Below are 11,473 nucleotides of genomic sequence, written 5' to 3'. Positions count from 1 at the left end.
ATCTTTGACAGTTCTGATGTCAGCGCTGATCGACGGAAACTCTGACTGGCGCGCCACTTGCCGATACTTTTGGACAGGCTGTTGCTATTGTCCAGCGTTTTAGCGAGGCGCATGGTCAGAGGCGTACCGTCAGAGGTGCTATGCTCACCTCAGCCTCGGTACAACGTTGTGAAACTTCCGGCTCGTTCCCGGGCTGGAGCTGGGAGTGGTTGGTTGTTTGAGGATGTGGGGTGGGATGGTTCCTGGGAGTGCAGGTGTCATTTTCTTTTGCTCGATCTGGATCGAATGCCATTTATGTACTAAACATTTCTCCAAGGGGAATCGATCAGGAATCACAGGAAAAGCAGGACGATCATTGCATGCAGTTCAGTATTATTAGACACAAGTGGACAATTCGCCATTATTAGACACAAGTAAATCCACGGGACATTCCTATACAAGGGGAAATAAACTGTGAGCCTCATACTGAGAATTATCCTGCATTCGCTCCATTTCTCACTTTGGAGTTGATCTTAAACCTGCTGGGAGAAAGTCGCAGATGCAGCAGGGGGCGCAGTTCTCGGCGGTGCAAACACAATTTGAGGAGTTTTCTCGCACATCTTAGGGCAGGACTGAGTTTTTAGATTAGATTAGATTACTTACAGTGTGGAAACAGACCCTTCGGCCCAACAAGTCCACACCGACCCGCTGAAGCGCAACCACCCATACCCCTACATTTACCCCTTACTGAACACTACAGGAAATTTAGCATGGCCAATTCACCTTACCTGCACATCTTTGGACTGTGGAGAGAAACCGGAGCACCCGGAGGAAACCCACGCAGACACGGGGAGAATGTGCAAACTCCACACAGTCAGTCGCCTGAGGCGGGAATTGAACCCGGGTCTCTGGCGCTGTGAGGCAGCAGTGCTAACCACCGTGCCACCCACTATTAAGAGACATTAAGAATTATTAAGAGACATAGAGATATACAGAACGGAAACAGACCTTCCGGTTCAGCTTGTCCATGCAGACCAGATATTCCAACCTAAACTAGTCCCATTTGCCAGCACTTGGCCCATATCCCCTTAAACTCTTTACAATCCAGATGCCTTTTTAACGCTGTGATTGAACTAGCCTTCACCACTTCCTCTGGCAGCTCAGTTCATGTACACATCACTCTGTGTGTGAAAACTTTGCCCCTTCAGTCCCTTTTATATCTTTCCCCTCTCACTCTAAACCTATACCCTCTAGTTCTGGACTCTCCCATCCCAGGGCAAAGACCTTGTCTATTTATCCTATCCATGCTCCTTATGATTTTTTAAACCTGTATAAGGTCGCCCCTCAGCCGCTCCAGGGAAAACAGCCCCAGCTTGTTCAGCCTCTCCCTATAGCACAAATCCTCCAACCCTGGCAACATCCTTGTTAATATTTTCCAAATCCTTTCAAGTTTCATAGTATCCTTCCGATAGGAAGAAGACAGAATTGCATTAAATATTCCCAAAAATAGCCTAACCAACTTCCTGTACAGCCATAACATGACCTCTCAGTTCTTTACTCAATACTCTGACCAATAAAGGAAAGCATACTAAATGCCTTCCTCACTATCCTATCCACCTACAATTCTACTTGCAAGGAACTATGAACCTGCATTCCAAGGTCACATTTTTCAGGAACACTCCCTACGACCTTTCCATTAAGTGTATAAATCCTGCTAAGATTTGCCTTTACAAAATCCTGGGGATTCACGATGGCTAAAAACATGTGGAAGTGCTCCATTGTTAGTGCTACTAAAAGGAAAAACAGGAACAGGAGCTTTTTGAAAAGAAAAATGCTTAATTGGATGTGGGCACTGCCAACTAGGACCACATTTGTTGCCCATCTCTAATTACCCTTGAACCGAATGATTATCTCAGACAGCAGTGAAGAATCAACCATGTTGCATTGGGTCCAGTGTCACATGTGCACCCGATCAGGTGAGGACAGCAGATTTCCCTCCTGAAAGGATGAACCCCTGGGACTTCTTGCAGTACTGTGGTAATGTCCCTCCCTCCGAGCTAGAAGGTCTGTGTTCAAGTCCTATCTGCTCCAAATGTGTGTCATAACATCTCTGAAGATGTTGATTTAAAATATCTAAAAGGCCAAGATGCTGCGACACCCATTCAGTCAGATAAGGGCTGTTTAGTTTCTTAACTGGTCCCCCTTTTGGTATCTATTGAAATACTTAATTCATAAAATTCTAATTGTCCTAGATCTATCATTTCAATGAACAGATGAAAAAAGAGATGGGACTAGAATCGACTTAACATTTATATGAAAACAAGCATTAATCAATCACCTCTGTAAGGAAAAGTGTGTTGTCTTCAAACAGAGAACGAAGCTCATGAGTTGTCCTGACCTCCAACCGGGAATTCTTCCCTTGAGCAAATTAGATTTAGTTATTATGAAATGCAAGAGTCATCTATATGGTGGATCCGCACCTGCAGGAAAAAGTGGAAAATTCACTTTGCTTTGGACTTGGAAGTGACCTAGCGAGTGGAGCGAAGTATACTTATATGCTGATACAAGTACAGAAGGAAATTTGCCATAAAATCTGTAAAATGGACCAGTTCCTGAAAGTATCTAGCCACATCCCTTGATACTGATACATAAGATGCATGAATGACTGCTGATGGAAACACACAGGGTAATTTTCACTGAATGCATCCCTCATAAATTTGACCAGATCAATCCCCCACTCCAAACCAATGTTTACCCTCACTTTGAATAAACTGGTGAAAGCAGCTAGTCTCCTTGAATTTTGTGACAGGTCATTGAATTGTCTTTGCAAGTGAGCCTGGAAGCACTTTCATTGGTGACAAACATTTGTGAGGATCGTGGCAGGTAAAGCCATCAGAAGCCAGATATAGAAATCAGGAGCAGGAATTTGCCATTCAGCACCTTGCGTCTGCTCTATATTTCAATATGATATTAGCTGCTCTTCTATCTCAATGTCACATTCCCGCTTTCACCAGCTACCCTTTGGTGCCTTTAGAATCTAAAATAAGTATTTACAGTCATAGAGATGTACAGCATGGAAACAGACCCTTCGGTCCAACCCGTCCATGCTGACCAGATATCCCAACCCAATCTAGTCCCACCTGCCAGCACCCAGCCCATATCCCTCCAAACCCTTCCTATTCAAATACCCATCCAAATGCCTCTTAAATGTTGCAATTGCACCAGCCTCCACCACATCCTCTGCCAGCTTATTCCATACATGTACCACCCTCTGCGTGAAAACGTTGCCCCTTAGGTCTCTTTTACATCTTTCCCCTCTCACCCTAAACCTATGCCCTCTAGTTTTGAACTCCCTGACCCCAGGGAAAAGACTTTGCCTATTTATCCTATCCATGCCCCTCATAATTTTGTAAACCTCTATAAGGTCACCTCTCAGCCTCCAACGCTCCAGGGAAAACAGCCCCAGCCTGTTCAGCCTCTCCCTGTAGCTCAGATTCTCGACCCTGGCAACATCATTGTAAATCTTTTCTGAACCCTTTCAAGTTTCACAACATCTTTCCGATAGGAAGGATGCCAGAATTGCACACAATATTCCAACAGTGACCTAACCAATGTCATGCACAGCCGCAACATGACTTCCCAACTCCTGTACTCAATACCCTGACCAATAAAGGAAAGCATACCAAACGCCTTCTTCACTATCCTATCTACCTGCAACTCCACTTTCAAGGAGCTATGAACTTGCATTCCAAGGTCACTTTGTTCAGTATCACTCTCTAGGACCTTACCATTAAGTGTATAAGTCCTGCTAAGATTTACTTTCCCAAAATGCAGCACCTCGCATTTATCTGAATTAAACTGCATCTGCCACTTCTCAGCTCATTGGCCCATCTGATCCCGATCCTGTTGTAATCTGAGGTAACCCTCTTCGCTGTCCACTACACCTCCAATTTTCGTGTCATCTGCAAACCTACTAACTATACCTCTTATGCTTGCATCCAAATCATTTATGTAAATGACAAAATAACCGAATATTTTCAGTGACTTGGCCTGCATAGCCTTCTGTGGTCAAGAGTTCCAAAGATTCACTCTCTTTCAAGAGAAGATTTTTCTTTTCTCGTCTGTTATGAAGTTGAAGGAGTATGCTGTACCTTTAAGAGAGAGTGCATGCTGTTCTGAACTGTGAGCTTACACGTACCTGTGTTTATGACTAGGTGGCAGTCGCAGAGTGAACTGGAAAATTGAAAATATATAACATATGGTTGTGAAATAGATACCTGAGTTTTAGTTGCCGTTTTGACATCAATTTAAATGTAACCAACCAGTTTAAATTATGCCCCAGGATACCAAAACCCAATTGAGTTTGAATTTATTGTTTTGCCAACATTGAACCAATGATACAATCTGATGTTGGGGGTATAAAAATGCGGGCATTTTGAAAATTAGAGGGAGAGCAACTGACATCGAGACAGATCCAAAATAAATTAAGAAACACTCTCTACTAAAGATACCTTTTTATATGTGTTATGAAGGTATGGAAGCGTTCTTTATCTTTTTATATGAAACATGCTCACATTCAAAAGAAAGAAGTCGACCCAGAGAACTTAGAAACCAGAAGAGTGAAGTCACAAAAGATGACAGCTGAAGTGTGGTTTTGAAATTAAGTTGATGTAATTTTAATAAGTGTCTTATTGGAGCAGCATATTGTTATAGAGTTGGAAGCGAGTAATAAGCAGTGAAGAGAAAGAGGGGCTTAGATTTGTGAATAGTTGTTGTTTAATATTCTTTAACTTTTGGAGTTAAAAATAAATTGATGTAATCTTCTTTAAATAGTGGAATTTGTGAATTCTCTATTACTCATAATTTAGCTGATTACAAGGCGAGGTGAGTTTTTCTAGGTGTTTGGTTTATCTAGCAGAGGGGTTCACTGCTGTGTCATTACACACCACAATCCTAAATGGTCTACCCCATGTCTCGAGACTGTACCCGTTTCTAAAATCCCCGACCATGGGAAAAAATATCCTTCTTGCATCTACTCTGTCTAGCCATGTTAGAGTTTTGCATAATCCAATAAGATCCTCTCTCATCCTTCCAAATTTGAGTGAATAACTGCCCAATCGAGCCAATCTCTCTTCATAGGACAATCGTACTGTCCCCACTAACAACCAAGTGAAGTTATGCTGCATTCCCTCTTTGGCAAGTATACCTTCTATGACGTGGGGAGACCAAAACAGCATGAAATACTGCAAGTGCGATCTGACCAAAGCCCTGTATAACTGTAATAAAATACCTTTATTTCTGAACTCAAACCTCTTGCAATGAATACCAATATACCATTTAGCTTCACAGTTACTTGCTGCATCTGTATGCATTCATTGACTCGTGTATAAAGACATACAGATCCCCTTTGATAATTACCAATAAATCACTCCTAAATTATGCATTTCCTTTCTGTTTTTCATGCCTAAGTGTGTAACATCAATTAGCCACACTGTACGTCAACTGCCTCGTGCTTCGCCATTCACTCAACTTGTCTATATCTCCTTGAAATTATCTTGCATTCTTTTCATAACTCATGATCACAATTCTGCCACTTTTGTGTCATCAGCAAACTTGGAAATATTGCATTTAGGTCCCTCTTCCAGACCATTTATATATATCATGAAAAATTGGGGCTCAACATTAATTTACCTGGTATCCCACTAGGCATTGCCTGCACAATTTTTCCCATTCTGTTTCCTGTCTGCCAATCAATTTGTAATCCATGCTAATGTATTTCCTCTATTTCATTGGTTTAACTTTGACCACTAAGCTCTTCACCAGGAGCCTTTTGAAATCCAAATAGACCGCAATCCAAGGTTTCCTTTATGTAATCTACTCGATACATCTCCCCAAAAACTTCTGTAGAATTGTTAACCATGAGTTGCCTTTCAAAAATTCATGCTTTTCAAACATACTAGATTTAGATTTTAGATTATATTACAGTGTGGAAACAGGCCCTTCGGCCCAACAAGTCCACACCGATCCGCAACCCACCCATACCCCTACATTTACCCCTTACCTAACACTACGTGCAATTTAGCATGGCCAATTCACCTTACCTGCACATCTTTGGACTGTGGGAGGAAACCGCAGTACGCGGAGGAAACCCACGCAGACACGGGGAGAACGTGCAAACTCCACACAGTCAGTCGCCTGAGGTGGGAATTGAGCCCCGGTCTCTGGCGCTGTGAAGTAGCAGTGCTAACTGCTGTGCCACCGTGCCGCCCCAAGTTGTGGAGTACTAGTTGTGGAGATATTTTTGTCGTAGTAATATTGAACGTTACTTTCAAACTCACAACCTTTGCTAGTTAGACGAATAAGGAAGCAGAGATATGGCAACATCATCACCTGAAAGTCTTCTCTAAGTCATACGGTAAGTTGAGTTGGAACTAATTGCCTTTTCTTCATCCACAAAAGCCTGGCAGCTCCTCAAACGACCTTCGCTCGACGGCATCCAACTGTTCAAAGAAGAGATCAACGAAAACTTCTCAACAGCAATTATGGATGGTTAATAAATGTTCATATTCCATGAAGTTCATACCCCATCGAATGAAGTCGTCTGCTCTAATAAAAGTTTGAAATTTGCCTACAGTTTTGCATTTTAATTGGAACTTGAAGTATTAAGAACATCAATGGCAGATCAACGAATTAATGCATGCTGAATAATTTACCCACCGTTTAATTAACATCTGTGTTCACCAAAAAATATCCCGTTTCCCTTTAATTTTTGTCCGATCCATTTTTTAACTCTATATTTGGTGCAGTGAGCTGAATAGCTGTAGTTTCTACTTTACAACGGGCTCCATCTCGTGGTCAGCTGAAGAACTGACGTGAGCAGTTTTCCAGTCGTCCTCAGCGTCTGCCAGAAGATGGTAACAGAGGCTCCATCAAATCAAAGACAACAAAATCTGGTTGTTTTCGTCACCAGATTAAACTCCATACAAATTAGAAATTTATTTTTGTTTCCTGTCCAAATTATATGCTGGTTTACCGGCAGGTCCACTCTGGACACTCCTCAATCTGTGAAAGTCAGTACAACATGTTTGAGAAATGTATGGTGCAACAACCAACGCTGTGCCACAGGTAATGGGAGAAGCCCCTAGTTTTGTTTGAAGTACAATTATTAGAGCAGAAAATTGACATTGAACACCATTTCTAAATTGCACTTTTCCAGCCCGGGGAATACGGTGAAAATTACAATCCCAACTGGCGTTTGGACTGCAGGAGTACATTTTTCCGAATTCAATCTAAAAACACTTGCACCGTTCTGTTTCTTACACCACCAGTATCACAGTCTATATTTGGGTAATTGAAAACGCCCATTAAACTACTGTTGGCATTTTTCTGTCATTTCCCTTCAGATTTTTACTCTATCCTTTCATGTGTTAGATTTTTCCTTGCCCTTCCTTGATTCATGCCTGTGTCATCGCCATAACATCATAAATCAACATTGGTATCTGTGCCTGTAACACTCCAATTTTAATTACATTACACTATGACCCCTAAAATTTTTTGAACACAATTTATGCTGTCCTTTGTGAGGACAGAACCAAAATATGTATTTAATTGGTCTGGTATCTCTTTCCTCTCAAATATAACTTTCCATATTTCTGACTGAAAGTCACTTACATTTGTCTTCACCAATCATTTTTATTTCACAAACGTCTATAAGCTTTTACTATTAGTTTTTATGTTGCCCTACTTTCCCTCCTTTTCCAATCTATTTGGCCCCTTGTAAATTGTTGATCGCAGACAGGGGTTGGAGAATGAGGTGTTTAGCTACTTGCTGTAGAAGTCCTAGATTTTGATGTGCTTTTACAACCATAATATTTATATTGCTAGTCTTGATCATTTCCTGACAGCGGTAATACCAGGCATTTGCTAGTGGAGGATTCATCTGTTGAATTAAGATTATATCTTGTTAGAGGCAGTCATTACCTAATGTGTGATTCTAAGTATTATTAAAATTACTAACCATTTATTAGCCTAGGCCTAGATATTGACCAATTGTTGTTGTATATGGACATAGGCTGCTTCCATATCTGAGATCATGATTTGGAGATGCCGGTGTTGGACTGGGGTGTACAACATTAAAAATCACAACACCATGTTATAGTCCAACAGGTTTAATTGGAAGACACTAGCTTTCGGAACGTCGGTCCTTCATCAGGTGATGGAAGGTGCTAAACATTGTGCAATTATCAGTGAACATCCCTCTCTTGACCTCATGATATAAGGAAGGCTGTTGATATATCAGCTGAAGATGGTTGGGCAATGTTTTTACCCTGACAGATTCATGTGGAGATGTCCTAGGATTAAGATGAATGACCTGGAGTGACTGCAACCATTTTACATGTGATTCTAATCAGTGGAGAGCTTAACGTTGATTCCCATTCACTCTCAGTTTTCCTATGGTTTCTTGTGTGCTCTTTGGTTGATCACAAATACCAGCCTTTCATCCTATTAAAATACTTTGCTATATATTTCTTAAGCACAAAGTGGATGACTTCATATTGTCCCCCATCAATTCTCCACCCTTAATCAATCAACATCCCCTCTGCAATGCTCTCTTCTAATTTAGTTTCCTTAGCTTCCTAATTTGCAGTCATGAGCAGACTTAGATATACTGGAGCTGAAAATGTGTTGCTGGAAAAGCGCAGCAGGTCAGGCAGCATCCAGGGAACAGGAGAATCGACGTTTCGGGCATAAGCCCTTCTTCAGGAATGAGGAAAGTGTGTCCAGCAGGCTAAGATAAAAGGTAGGGAGGAGGGACTTGGGGGAGGGGCGTCGGAAATCCGATAGGTGGAAAGAGGTCAAGGTGAGGGTGATAGGTCAGACTGGGGTGGGGGCGGAGAGGTCAGGAAGAAGATTGCAGGTTAGGAAGGCGGTGCTGAGTTCGATGGATTTGACTGAGACAAGGTGGGGGGAGGGGAAATGAGGAAATTGGTGAAATCCGAGTTCATCCCTTGTGGTTGGAGGGTTCCTAGGTGGAAGATGAGGCGCTCTTCCTCCAACCGTCGTGTTGTTGGGGTCTGGCGATGGAGGAGTCCAAAGACCTGCATATCCTTGGTGGAGTGGGAGGGGGAGTTGAAGTGTTGAGCAACAGGGTGGTTGGGTTGGTTGGTCCGGGTGTCCCAGAGATGTTCTCTGAAACGTTCCGCAAGTAGGCGGCCTGTCTCCCCGATATAGAGGAGATACACTGGACCCTAGTCATACAAATGTATAATGGAAAGCTGCACGCAACGGTCACTGGGGTGCAACAGTAGTCGCATCCGACCAACTTGAATTGATGGCCATTTTCCCTACTTTTTACCTAGTACCAAAAAAAGAAACTCCCTAATTCAACACATGCATTTCCTCCAACTTCATACAGCCCCACTTTCTTAGCAGGCTCTTATTTGGAACCTTCTCAAAAGACTATGGTGTTCATATAAGTAAATAACATAATAATTTCTTTAGCGACCACATTAATTAATTTTTGAAAAAAATTACCTAGTTGCATCAGGCATCTCTTAAATATACAAATCCAGGTTGGTCTTCCCAATCAGCTCAACTGCTTGCTCAAACGTTGAGCCCTACCCAAACTTGTCACATGTTCTAGTAATGTCTCCACATTCTAAGTTAGATTAATAGTCTCATTATATCTCATTCCTATTGTCACAAAGCTGGTTCCTTTTTTTCTAAAAACTGGTTCCTTTTCTCAAGGATACTGTGTCTTTGGTTTTTTTAGCGGGGTCATAAATGGGCCCGGCTCTGATTAGACTGGTTTGGTACAGAGATTAAAGGGTATTGAGAAATGTAAACAGATGAGACTACAGGTCAAAGTAGTCATGAGTCAGAAGTGACCTGTGTAATGAAAGGGGAGTGGTCAGCTCTCTAGCTGAGCAGTTCAGTCCAGAACTAGTTGGGAGTTCAACAGTGAGCTGTATGAAAACAGGCTCTCTCTCTCTTTCTACCCTTCTAACTTCAAACTGGATGCATCTGCTCCTTTTTTTAAACAGTGTTTTAAGAGGGTTTGCTTGTTGGGACTGTTGTGTATATTCAGAACAGCATAATTAAGGCTAGTTTGGATAGACTGAGTTCTGTAGGTGTTTTTTATTCTGTTCTTTATGTTTCATTGTGTAATTATGTGAATAAATTTTTGTCCATTTTAAAACTTAGCACTCAGCCTTACTAACTTCGGGTAATTTTCACTGTAGACTTACTGAAACAAATTGCAAAATTATGGTCTGGGTTGCCTGCTGAAGAATCTTTTGAGTGGTCTGGCCTGGTCCATAACGCTATACTTTTGGATTTCTTAAATATGTGGCACGTGGACAATTCCTGATTAGGTATGGTTTGCAATCTAACCTGTGGTGAAAAGAAAAAAAAAATGCTATAGCGATGTATCTATTTTCAGTCTGATGTGCTCTTTCAGCAACACGTCAAGGCAATTTTCTTGGGGTGCTGATTTCACTGGAAAGGCTGATATCCCCTACCTATTCCTTGTTTGGTCTTGAACAGAATAACTTGCTAAGCAAATGCGAAAGGCATTTCACAGTCAACCGTATTGCTGTCGATCTTGTGTCACCTGTTGGATTAACGATGCCCACTTTCCTTCCTTAAGAGATGTCAATGAACCAGACGGGTTTTCACAAATAGTAATAGTTGTCATGGTCACCATTATTGAGACCACCTTTTAATTCCAGGCTTATTAATTAAATTGAAATTCCAGAAACTACCTTTGTAAAAGTTAGGTTCATGTTCCCCGTGTGTTAGCCTGCACTTTGAGTTACACATCTTGTCAGTTTCGCTCCCGTAACCTTTGGGGAAATTACCAGAACATGTGACAAGTTGGGGTGGGGCTGAACATTTGAGCCCCTTGACTTGTTTGAATCCTTCCTGTTATCCTGGCATTTTATTTGCATCTTCTGGCTGTGAAGACTTATGTAAAGAACGGTATTGTAAATTAGCCATGTTTTGATTCCGTAATAAAATAGAATTGCGTTTTATTAAGCACCAGCAATTGTTTAACTATACCCTTTATCGTAATACAGTTTTAGAAGGTGTTGTGGTCATCTTTCATACCATTGAAAAAAATGCTTACGTTACCATCTTGCGGCGTTAGCAATTTTAGCTGTAGCTTTAGCTGGTCTTTATATTATTTCCAGTTAGTTAGATCGGTATATACACGCCTTCAAAGTGTTTTGCTTCTTTTTACACTTTGTTTCACTTCACTGATTGAGCAAGATTGTGTAATTGCACAACAATGTCCACTCAGACTTATATCATTAACGTGGCAAGGTGCTTTTCAACAGCATTATCCAAGGAGAGAGAGAGAGAGAGAGGAGGCTATTTTGTAAAACATCTTGGCCAAAGGAACAGGTCTCAAGATTTCCTTAAAGGAGGGAAACAAGGTAAGCAGATGGAGATGTTCAAGGGTTGAAATGATTTGTTTCCAAAAATCACATCC

The sequence above is a fragment of the Chiloscyllium plagiosum genome, unplaced genomic scaffold (genome assembly GCF_037043375.1).
Source record: "Chiloscyllium plagiosum isolate Xiang-an unplaced genomic scaffold, Cpla_swu_hap1 HiC_scaffold_35, whole genome shotgun sequence".
NCBI classification, from domain to species: Eukaryota; Metazoa; Chordata; class Chondrichthyes; order Orectolobiformes; family Hemiscylliidae; genus Chiloscyllium; species Chiloscyllium plagiosum.
This window is presented reverse-complemented; position numbering follows the sequence as displayed.